Genomic DNA, 12,352 nt, shown 5'->3' with positions numbered 1-12,352 from the left:
ACCTTCACAACACGGACTTCAGCAGTTCAAGAAAGTGGCTCACCATCATCTTCTCGAGGGCAATTAGGGATGGGCAATAAATGCTGGCCTTGCCAGCGATGCCCACATCCCATGAATGAATGAATAAATAAAAAAACTCAGCTAAGAATAAGATGCCAACAGTCTGGTTTAGCCCGAGACACTGGCTGGGGAGGGGAATGGAATTGATGGCTAGGATATGGAGTTGTGGCAGATGCTGAAGGCGTGATGGCTTTGCTCAATGCCAGCTAGCATAAGGATCAGGAAGAGAAGTTGGGTGGTCAGCAGTTTAGTGGGAATGGAGTCAAGGGAGCAGGAGGTGGGTCTCATGAATAAATGAGCTCACAGAAGAAGTTCATAAGCTCTTCATACGTTATTGAGGTCAAGGTGGAGGGAGAAAGGCTTGAGTAAATGGTTGATAGTGGAGAAAAGAAGTCTGGGTTATCTTTGCTTTCGAGGATGATCTTGGAGTAGTGGAATGTTTTGGCAGAGGAGAGTAAGAGCCGATTAGCGTTTGATGCGTCTGACCTGGCGATGGGTTAGCTAAACCAGTTGTGCAACAGATACTCAAGTCTGCACCCATTGAACTTGAGGGAGTGAAAATGGAGGCCATACGAGGGCGATCGACTCAGATGGGAGAGAATAAAGGTTTTGCTGGGGAGAAAGGGTATCAAAATGGAGTTGAAGGCATGATTGAGTAGATGCAGAAGTATTGTGGTGAATAGAGGGCCATTGGCTAGACACAAGTCAAAAGAAAAGAGCCATTGAAATCTGAGAGAGATAAAGTGATGAATAAAGGTCATCCGTAAATATAGAGCATCTTTCGGGAACTGTGGGATATAATCATCTGGTCTTTTATTTAAGCAAAGCTGTTTAGCCAGAAGCATCCCACTAAATAAGCTAGATTCTATTGTTGTAAATATTACACTTTTTATGTGATCCTTTTACGAGAATGGCAGATGTTTATTTTAGCGAATGAATGTTGGACGAATCACTGCCTGCTGAGGAAGTGTGAATGCAGATGGAGTCAAGGACTAGATGTCAAACGGTGGAAGGTAGAAAGGGTCGGAAATAAAACTAAATGAAGTTTAGTGATGGCACGGCAGTAAATATTAAATGATATTTTCATTGCAAGAATCTGTGCTGATTAATTAAAATCCTATTTTGACAACATGGTGCCCTTGCATTGGTCAGGCCATCTCCACTCTTCCTCTCGAGATTAATCTTAATAAAATCATAAACTCGTAATTGAATTTAGGGACAGGGACTTGGCGTCCAGCCTTGTCACCCATATTGCATCATAATTTAGGACTGTAGTATCCACAAATCAGAGTGGGATTTAGTCGAGGCGTAGATCCAAAAAGGTGAGACTGGCATTGGGAGAGAGGTGCGTTCCTAATCCTAACCAGTCATACTCCGGACCTCTGGTTCACAGTGACTGAATAAGTCAAATTCCATGTTTAGTATACGGCGGTCACATTCCGTAGTTCCTTAGTTTTTCTTCGCCAGCACCTCCCATACCCGTGACCTCTACCAGCTAGAAGGACAGGGGCAGCAGGTGCATGGGAACACCATCACCTGCAAGTTCCCCTCCAAGTCACACACCATCCTGACTTGGAAATATATCGCTGATCCTTCATAGTCACTGGGCGGCTCACCACCACCTTCTCAAGGGCAAACGGGGATGGGCAATAAATGCTGGACTTGCCAGCGACGCCCACATCCCAGGAACTAATTTAAAATAAAACGTTTTACAGATGAGCCTGCTGTTTTATGGTAACTGAATAAGTCAAAACCCATTTTTATTACACGTTATTATGGAATTCCCCAGTGTTTCAGGAATCGCATGCAGCAGTTTGTACCGCTGACCTGCACCGTGATCTTCTGTCAATTTGCCACCGCAGAATCACTTGGTGTTGAATTTTAAGACATCAGACACCTTGCAGTTAGCATGCATGACAGGAAAGGATGTCACTCATCACTAGGCTGCTCAAAGCTGCTCTTCCAAAACCGAAGGCTAGCGTTACCTCCCTTTGAGTTTGAGATCTGGATCAGCATGGAGCTGAATGGAGGATCTCCTGTAAAATAGACTTTACAAAGCTGTTCCTTGAATACTTGGGGGAGAATTGTACATTAAAAATTCCCTGTACTTTTAACAGAGAATGAATTTAGAACATGAGTGGTGCAGGCATACACAGACCCTTAATTTTTAATTTTGGTCTCTATTGAGATGCTTTGCCAGGCCAAAAGGTTTTTTTGATGTGAAGTTGTGGCAAATGGTCTTTCACTGATAAGTGGACATGGAATGCGCTTTACTAAAAAGCAGCAAATGTGCTTTCAAAAGAAACTGTTGTATTTGCAAGTTGCTTTATGATGGAGATATTTCAAGAGCTGAGTGTTGGATAGTTAGACACTGACAGAACAAATGGTTGTGACTGCAGGGGGTAGTCATACACAGCAAAGATAAACAAACCCCCTTAGATTTGCAGACTTCGTGTCTACAACAAAACAGGCCACCAGATTGTAGAATGACTTTTGGCGGCTAAAGGGGAGGAGTCAAACCTTTGAAGTTCTGACATACAGGAGGCGACGTAACACGTGAAATGTGACCAAGTGGTTTGCTGCCACTTTTGTAAACTTTTATGAGTGAATTAACAATTTTGGGCTTTGATAAAGGCAGCTAACGGATAGCCACACAGGATGTGTGAGTGTGAAAGTTTGACAGCTCAAACTGCTTAGGCCGAACATTAAAGGAACAACTCAGAATCTCCTGAATGATCGATTTACTGAAAAAGGCAAAGACAACTGTATAAAAACCAGTGACTAAAGATATCAGCACTGCAGGCGGAAGGAGGGGCCTGGCTGATCGTCTCAACTCGAAGAGCTGCAGTTGAAAGGAAGTGGCCTACAATCAACGCTGGACTGATCATCCGCGAGTGGGTGTATGTATGATTTCTTGCAACATTATTGGTGTACTGCTCGAATAGTGGTTGGGGTTTTGAATCTGTCTTAGGAACAATAAAAGGTTAAAGGCAGAGCTGGTGTGTCTGGTGTATTTTCTCGTAAGTCTCCAGTCCGAACGCTATAAGCTGTTGGACGGGGCGAGGGGTAATTCCACACGTCCTACAGTGGGAATGCACTTGGACTAAGATGGTGGTCTGAAAACATGGTCCCTTGTGGGATGCTCACTTCGGGTGGATCAAGTTTCTGATCTCAGTGGGGTTGCCTGGTCAAGCCACTTCTTGAGGGGAGGGGAGAGAAGATTGGGTATGTGAGTTAACATGTGGTCCTCTTGTTTCCTTCTGTGCAGTTACAGAACAAGTCTTAGAGGAACCTGGCAGCAAATTCTTAGTCTGCCTCAGAAAATTATGTGGGGATTGATGGTCCAGGAATTGCGTCAAAATGAATATAACAATGGAACTGTAAAATTTCCCCCAAACTTCTCAGTAACTGACTGGCGATGAGGTTAAACGGTACAAGTTACGCCAGCTGTGTACACATTGTAGTGTATGTAACTGTTCTACCTTTAAGAGAACTATTGTATGTAACCGGCCACCTTTAAGAGAACTATTTTAGGTGTGGCACTACTTTATCTTGGCTGCTGTATACTGTAATACCGACGGTGACCACACCGGTATAAAAGTGCTGTCTCAGGATTTATTGGGCAGATTCGCCCTGACCTTTGAATAGTAAAGTCCTGTTAAAGTTACTCTTGTAGTCTGTGTATTAATTCGCCATAATACCTACAGACTTTACAGTGGCGACGAGTTCGATCTTACCCTGCGGCAACAATACTTCCGAAGCAGTTAACGAGCGTCGAGAAGAGGCACCCGCCCTCGTCGTTCCGCTGAGAGAAAACTCGAGTCTGCAGAGCAAGGAAGAAGGAAGAATTCAGACACGAAGCCTTCCATCAGCAACGGGCACTGATTGTCCCTTCTGCCACGGTGGTGAGTGAGCCGATCAGCACGAGAAGCAAGTCGGCCACGGTGACTGTGAGTAAAGGGAAAATTAAAAAAAATAAACGGAGGATAAGGGTGGTGAACTCGACCACAGTCGGGGGAAAGGAGCCGGACAGAAGTCAGGCCCAGAGGCGCTGAGACTGGGGCAGCGTGGAGCACGGAAGCCGCGGTACAAGCGGGCTGGGAGACGCAACGGCGTCGCGAGACAGCTAGACCGTGACCGGCGAAAAAGGCCGGGCAGCTACCGAGGCCACGAGGCGCTGCGACCGGGATCGTAAGGCGCGGGAAGATATAAAAATAAATAAATCGCGGAGAACTCAGCCACAGCCGGGAAGGAAAGCACCGGACTGCGAGAGGGCTGGGAGGCGCGATTGGAAGCCGCTGAGGGAGAGACAGAGCCCGAGCGAGCGGGAGAGACAGAGCCCGAGCGAGGGAGACTGAGCGAGATCCAGCCCAGCGGCTGAAACTGTTCGCCGTCAACGGGTTGTACCCAGCGCCGGTTGCCCTGCCGAGAAAAGGGAACAAGGAACGCACTGAAGCCGACGCGCAGGCTGCGAACCCCGAAAGCCAGCGGTCGTCGCCCGAGGGAAAAGCTTACCCCTCCCGCCAGGGGAAGAAACGCGGGAAGCCGCCAGTAGGCGGGGAAGAAGACAGAAGCGGGAAACCGCCATTTTGAAAGTGGGCGGGGAAAGAAGACAAGCGCGGGAAACCGCCATTTTGAAAAAAAAAGTTAAAGAAATATTTCGTTGTTGTTCTCAGGAAGAGTGTGAAGATGCCTAAGCGTAGTAACATCAACGGTTTCGATTCCGATGTGGAAGATTGGGCCACGTATGTAGAACGCATCGAGATATATTGTAAGGTCAATAAGATAGCAAATTATGACAAAGCTCTAACCTTACTAAACTCAATGGGTGCGAAGACATACGGGTTATTGAAGCATCTTCTATCACCAGCTAAACTGGCGGATCAGTCTTTCGCTAATATTGTTGCTGTCCTGAAGGATCATTTTAACCCCGCACCGCTGATGTTAGTGGAACGATCAAAATTTTACGTGAGAATGCAACGAAAAGAGGAAAGCAACGCGGAGTACCTGGTTGAACTGCGTAGGCTAGCAAAATACTGTCAGTTTGGGGTAAATCTGACAGAGGCACTGAGAGACAAGTTCGTGTGCGGGATGTCGAAGGAAGGAACACAAAAACGACTGCTCGAAGAGAACGATCTTACACTTGATAAGGCTGTCCTTATTGCAGCATCGCACGAAGCCGCAGCGAGAGGCACGGCGGAAATGCAGCGGAAGACAGCGGTACTCAGTGTGGATCAAATGACTTCGGGTACAACGAAATGTTATCATTTGTGGGAAGACAACACACGACCAGAACCAATGCTGGTTTAAAAACCAGGAATGTAGAAAATGTGGCAAGCTTGGTCACATAGCTAAGGTATGCCGGTCAGGAAAGAAGACCAGCAATAATAAGTCACCGCAGAAGAAGTACAGAAAGGTACATAAGGTGACTGGGAAGAGTCCAGATGAACAGAATTCGGACTCAGACTCCAACAGCAAGGAACTGGGTAGTCTGAGGATTCACAATGTGAGTAAAGAAGCTGACCGACAAACTATCTGGGTCACACTACAGATTGCAAAAGTCCAAGTGAAGATGGAAGTGGACACCGGATCGGCGTTGACGGTCATGAATAAGCAAGATTACAAAAAGTTATTCAAACATATTCCCCTACGGGATACGGAGATAGTATTGCAGACATACACGGGGCACAAAGTATACCCCATCGGAAAGATAAAAGTCAAGGTGAGATACAAGGACAAAGTTCACCAAGGGATGGACATGTATGTGCTGCCCAAGGGAGGTCCACCACTTCTGGGACGGGAGTGGATCAGGAAAATAAAGATAGGCTGGTATTCACTAAACACAATGACGGTAGATTCCGGAAAGGAAGATGTCAAACCTGAACGGTTGTCCAGAATATTGGACGAAGCTAAAGAGGTATTCCAGCAAGGACTGGGAACACGGAGAGGAATTAAAGCAAAAATCAAGATTGCAGAACATGCAAGCCCAAAATTTTTCAAAGCCAGATCGGTACCTTGCGCGATACGACCTGCTGTGGAGGCAGAATTGGAAGAGCTTGAACGTTCAGGGGTACTGTCTAAGGTGGACTGGAGTGAGTGGGCCACGCCCATTGTGCCCGTCATGAAGTCTTCATCAAGTAACAAGCCAGGGGGACCGGGAAAGGTCCGCACCTGCGGCGACTTCAAGATCACAGTTAATCCGATGCTTCACACGGTACAATACCCGCTCCCGCGGATTGAGGATATCTTTGCTTCATTGTCTGGCGGGAAACACTTCACCAAGATAGACCTGGCACAAGCATACTTACAAATGGAAGTCGAGGAAGAGTCGCGCCAGTATCTCACAATCAACACGCACAGAGGCTTGTATCGTTATAATAGACTGGTTTTTGGAGTCGCTTCGGCTCCAGCAATTTGGCAGAGGGCCATGGAGCAGGTCTTACAGGGTATTCCAAGCACGCAGTGTTACTTGGACGATATCCTGATTACGGGAGAAGACGAGGAGGAACACCTCACAAATTTGAAACTGGTGCTCACCAGGTTGAAGGAATATGGCCTTCGAGTTAATCGCCAGAAATGCGAGTTCTTCCAGAAACGGATCTTGTACTGCGGTCATGTCATTGACCAAGAGGGGCTGCACAAGTCACCTGACAAGATAGAAGCTGTCGTGAAGGCCCCCGCTCCGGAAAATGTATCACAGTTGAGATCGTTTCTGGGGTTGATTAATTATTACCACAAGTTTCTGCCAAATCTATCCACGGTGCTGCATCCGCTGAATGCTCTGTTGCGGAAAGAAGTACCATGGAAGTGGAGCGAGGACTGTAAGAAGGCCTTTCGCAGAAGCAAGGCGTTGATTACCTCTGAGGAAGTGTTGGCTCATTTCAACCCAACATTACCTTTTCGTCTAGCTTGTGATGCTTCCCCTTATGGAATTGGAGCAGTACTTTCACACAAGTTACCAAATGGCTCGGAAAGGCCAGTCGCATTTGCGTCCCGATCATTGACCTCCGCTGAGCGAAATTATGCTCAGATAGATAGGGAGGCCCTCAGCCTTGTGTGGGGAGTAAAGAAATTCAATCATTACCTGCAGGGCAAGAAGTTCACATTACTGACAGACCACCAGCCGTTGGTGTCCATATTCAACCCTAACAAGGCCGTTTCCACTATGACAGCGCAAAGGCTACAGAGGTGGCCCGTGTTACTTGGGGCACACCAATATGACATCGAATACAAAAGGTCCAAACAGCTTGGAAATGCTGATGGGTTATCGCGCCTACCGTTGCCAGTAGTAGAAGAGGCGGCTACAGTGGACCCGGTAGAGATGTTCCACTCATCCATAGTGGAATGTCTACCAGTAACAAATTCGATGATCGAAAATGAAACAAGAAATGACCCAACTCTCTCTCAAGTCTACGATTTAACCGTGGAGGGTTGGCCAGCACATGGCGAACCAACGCTGCCCGCATTTTCGCAAAGAAAAGAACAGCTGTCAGTGTGCCGAGGAACCTTGATGTGTGGATCTAGAGTGGTGATTCCACCCAAACTTCAGCAGAAGGTGTTAAAGGAGCTTCACGAGGGGCATCTGGGTGGAGTGAAAATGAAGAACCTAGCAAGAGCGTTTGTGTGGTGGCCAGGTATTGATGGAGACATCGAAGAAATAACCAAGAGCTGTCTAGGATGCCAGAAGGTCCAAAACGCGCCACCACAAGCTCCTCTGCATCCATGGGAGTGGCCCTCATCTCCTTGGCAAAGGGTACACGTCGACTTTGCTGGTCCATTTATGGACTCAATGTTTCTAATCGCGGTGGATGCACACTCCAAGTGGCCGGAGGTAATAAAGATGTCCTCCACCACCACGGAAAAAACCATCACAGTATTAAGGACCATATTTGCCAGGAATGGGCTGCCGGAACAGATCTGTTCTGATAATGGACCGCAATTTGTGTCCGAAGAATTCAGGAAGTTCTTAAAAAGGAATGGGGTCAAGCACTACACGTCAGCCCCATACCATCCCGCCACCAATGGATTAGCTGAAAGGTTTGTCCAGACCTTCAAGAAGGCCATAAAGGCCATGGGTAATGAAGACATCAACCTACAACATAAGGTAGATAACTTCTTGTTGGCGTACAGGAATGCAACACATGCGGTCACAAACCAAACTCCCGCCATGATGTTTTTCAATAGAAGACTAAGATGCCGGCTGGATTTGATTAAGCCAAACGTCAGAAGGGACGTAGAGAACCGACAATTTCAGGGCATGAATGAAAGGCCAACTAGATCCTTTCAGATAGGTCAACAAGTTTTGGTCCGGGACTACCGTACCGAGAAATGGCAGCCTGGAACTATTGGGAAAAGGCTAGGGCCGCTGATGTATACCGTGGACATTGGTGACAGCATAATAAGGCGCCATGTTGACCAGATCATAGGGTCATCCACAAAGGACCAACCTACTCCACAACCTTACACGGCTAATGTTGAAGCAGAGATACCCAGAGCACCTACCTCCAATCTGGTAATACTGGAATCAGATGAACCTGACACTGTCCTTCAAGCCGAATCGACCTTGCCAGAAGAACCTACTACCCTGCCGAAAACTACTACACCACCGAGGCGTTATCTGGACAGAGTCAGGAAGCCTCCAGAGAGACTGAATCTGTGAACTGTTTTGCATAAGTTGTATATATGTTATGATGTTATGTTAATGGGGAATAAGTATGTTGTAAGCTAAAAAGGGAGGATTGTAGTGTATGTAACTGTTCTACCTTTAAGAGAACTATTGTATGTAACCGTCCACCTTTAAGAGAACTATTTTAGGTGTGGCACTCCTTTATCTTGGCTGCTGTATACTGTAATACCGACGGTGACCACACCGGTATATAAGTGCTGTGTCAGGATTTATTGGGCAGATTCGCCCTGACCTTCGAATAGTAAAGTCCTGTTAAAGTTACTCTTGTAGTCTGTGTATTAATTCGCCATAATACCTACAGACTTTACACACAAGGAATCCACTTAGCAGTACAGGAGCACTTCACTAACACAGGGGGGAAAACTTCAGCATCGACCATTTTGGGGCACTAACATCGGCTGGCCGCAAACGTTAGCGCCCGGCACAAATTAGCGCCGGTGACTGCAAAATTCATCTCAACTCCCCTGGAGGTGATTGGAGCGCTAAATCAAGCGCTACACACTGCTCTTAGGGTGCTAAACATCGGGGGACGGGGCGCTGCCTCAGAGCGCTACTCAAGCTCAGGCGCTGTCAATTATCGAGTACTCAGACAGACTGGCGCCTTCCAGTTCTTAAAGGGGAGGGTCCCTCATGCTGCACAGCCTCACCCTGATCATTGCTGCTTGTAACCTGGGCCTGCAAGGAGGTGCAATTCTTGAAGAAGGAATATCATGGCTGCTCAGAAGCCCAGGGAGAGAGCTCGTCGGTACAGCGACCAGGCATTGAAGGCTCTGGTTGTGGCTGTGGAACGCCGATGGGCAGTGCTGTTACCAGACACTGGCAGGAGGCCATTGCCCCGGGAGTTCACAAGGATGTGGAGGGAGGTGGCCCAGTACGCCTCGTCCAGAAGCCTGGTCCAAAGGACTCCTACCCAGTGCCGCAAGAGGTTCAACGACCTCACTCGGGTGGTCAGGGTGAGTAGATGCTTGAAATACCTTGACATTCCACCATCTCAACCTCTCTCTGTGCACAGACAGTATAAACTGCCAAATCCCCAACACTCACCCAACGACTATGCCCATCTACTAAAAGTCACATCCACATCTCGCACCTAGCAGCCATTAACGGCTATTCAACTATGGTAGGCACATCTGCCAAACACATGGCTGCACACTCACTCACACACTGCCCTTTTTCTTTCAGGCCAAGCTTGCTCATAACAGGAGGGAGCAGCAATGCATGGGAAGAGGTCAGGCGGAGCTGCACCCCCTCACACAGCTGGAGGAGCGAGTACACAGAATAATCGCAAGCCATGCCATGGGCACTGTGGCAGTTGGAGAGGTCGACCCCCTTGGGGGACAGCAATGGTACATTCATCATCTCTCCCTCCTCATACCACATCCCCCTCACAACACGAGCCCTTTCCATCTGAGTATATTGTCTCCATTCCTTGCTCCCTTCCTGCCGCCCTCCCCTCACGTTAAACCATCTCTTGTGCCTTCCTGCTTTCAGATCGTGAGCCACCATCAGGCTCCCAGTGGCAGCGAGGCGGGAGAGGATCAGGAACACCAAGCCGGAGCCTCACTGCTTATGTCTCCCGAGGGTGACACATCAGATACTGAGGCCATGCGTTCACTGGAGGGGAGCAGAGGATTTGGCTCTGATGTGAGTGAAGCTCTGGGACCCAGCGAGCTGCAGCAACGCCATGGGGAAAGGGAAGCTCAGGGGCCATCTCCCCGGAGGGCAAGTACGGGCACGAGTTCTGCTGCGCAGGACTCGGATGAGGACCTCGATATCGCGGCGATGAATATTCAGATGATGAGCATGTATACTGAGCTCATGGGTACAATGGCAGGGGTGCCCCAGAGCATGGATGCACTGGCTAGGAGCGTGGGGGAGTCCGCTGCCAGCACAGCTGTCATCTGTGCGCAAACCCTTGAGCCCATCCATGCCTCTTTGCAGAGGATGGTTGACTTGGGGAGAGCGTGGGAGCCCAGAGCCCATGCCGTGTGTAATGGGTGAGGTGGCAGCATCTATTGCAGCACAGGCCGAGGCAACGCAACGGCTTAGTGCTGGAATCGAGTCACTGGTTGGTACCATCCAATCTCAGTCTCAGATTGATGCCATGCAAGCACTGACTGCTGCCATCATAGCTGAGTCGTCCACAGTCCACCGGGGATCTCATGGTGCCGCAGCAGGATTGCTCCGGATGCGGAGGTGCTGCCCCGTGGGAGTGGCAGTGTGTCGGTCGAGCGGAAAGGTGCTGTCCTCTCTCAGGATGACAGCATTTCTGCTCCCACCACTGTCACTCCGACATTGTACTTGCCACAGCCTGTAACCCAGCCAGCCCAGACTACTGCCGCCCATGCTGAGGTGGTGCAGTCTGCAGCCGGGCCCTCCAGGCCCAGAGCTGGTCGAGGACATCCTGCAAGGCCATCTGCAGTCTCTGGCTCCGAGATTCAGCCTTGCTGCAGCCACTGGGGCCACATTACGGAGGAGCAGTAGGGTTGGGAGGAGGGGGGGGGGGGGAAGTGCGAAGGGGAGGGAAATCATTGAAGAAGGCCCACTAACTAATGGGGGGAGTGTTTGTCCCAAAGTTTTTGTAAATACAGGAAACTCTTTTTTATCCGGCACCGACGGGACCGGCGTGGTGCCGGTTGATCAAAAAGTCCGGATTACAGAGAGGTATACTTACCAAGGTACGAGAGCCCCGTACACGGCCACAGGTGCAGGAGCCCCGGTTACACGGCACTTGTGCAGGAGTCCCAGTTACACGGCCACAGATCCAGGAGTCCCTGTTGCACGGCCACAGGTGCAGGAACCCCGGTTACACGGCCACAGATCCAGGAATTCCGGTTATACGGCCACTAATATACAGTAAAACTTACCTGAACCTACTCCTAAATTTTTCCGGTTATATATTGTTCATTTCGATGTGCTAAGAACCAGTTGAGTTTGTTAATAAATTGTTGGGTTTGTATGTTGTTGGTTGAGCTTAATAAGACACAGTTGTTCAGAATTTTAAAAAATGGATTTAAACATTACAAATGTCCTTATCTTTCTCCTTGCAACTTTGGCTGCTCATAGGGGCTGCGGGCTGGCTGGAATGATGTGGTTGTTGAACCCAAACGCCATCTTCTCTCTCAATCATTGGAAGTGCTATGTTATGAGATGTTCACGAATGGCCCTTGCAGAAGCAACATTGAGCGCCTCCCTCGCACGTTGTTGCTGCTCCTCCTCCTCTTCTCCTCCTCTCCCTCTTCCTCCTCCTGAGGTGGCGCACCAATCCCTAGTGGCAATGGCTGGGCCCTCAGAATGGCGAGGTTGTGCAGCATGCAGCACACAACTACAAAAGCCGATACTCAACCAGGGGAGTACTGCGGGCCTCCTCCAGAGTGGTCAAGATACCGGAACCCTTGCTTCAGCACACCGATAATCTGTCCAATGAGGTTCCTGGTGGCACTATGGGTCTCATTGTATGCGAGCTCAGCAGGAGTGTTGGGATTTACGGAGCGGTGTCATCAGCCAGGTGCAGAGTGGATAAACCTTGACCCCGAGGAGCCAGCCACGAGCTTGATGCGGTGTTTGGAACAGGTCTGGGACAGCAGTCTGGCGCAGGATGAAAGC

The sequence above is a fragment of the Somniosus microcephalus genome, chromosome 6 (assembly GCF_052327205.1).
Source record: "Somniosus microcephalus isolate GS21.2 chromosome 6, FLI_Smic_1.0, whole genome shotgun sequence".
NCBI classification, from domain to species: Eukaryota; Metazoa; Chordata; class Chondrichthyes; order Squaliformes; family Somniosidae; genus Somniosus; species Somniosus microcephalus.
Note: the sequence above shows the minus strand (reverse complement) of the source record.